A 200-nucleotide genomic window follows, 5' to 3' on the forward strand; every position below is an offset into this window, starting at 1 on the left:
CCGTTCCTGCATCCTGCTCCCACCTGCTGCTGGGTCCGGTCTGGGACTTTTTCAGTGCCCTGCTCCACAGAGCCTCTGGTGACGTAATCATCATTGGGTGGGGGCGTGGGGGGAAGGATTTTATATTGGTTATATTTGTACATATTTGTATACATTTGATTATTTTTCCTATTTACAGTATGATCCCGTAGTATTAGTAT

Source organism: Mesitornis unicolor, unplaced genomic scaffold (assembly GCF_000695765.1).
Source record: "Mesitornis unicolor isolate BGI_N332 unplaced genomic scaffold, ASM69576v1 scaffold3327, whole genome shotgun sequence".
In the NCBI taxonomy this organism is placed as follows: Eukaryota; Metazoa; Chordata; class Aves; order Mesitornithiformes; family Mesitornithidae; genus Mesitornis; species Mesitornis unicolor.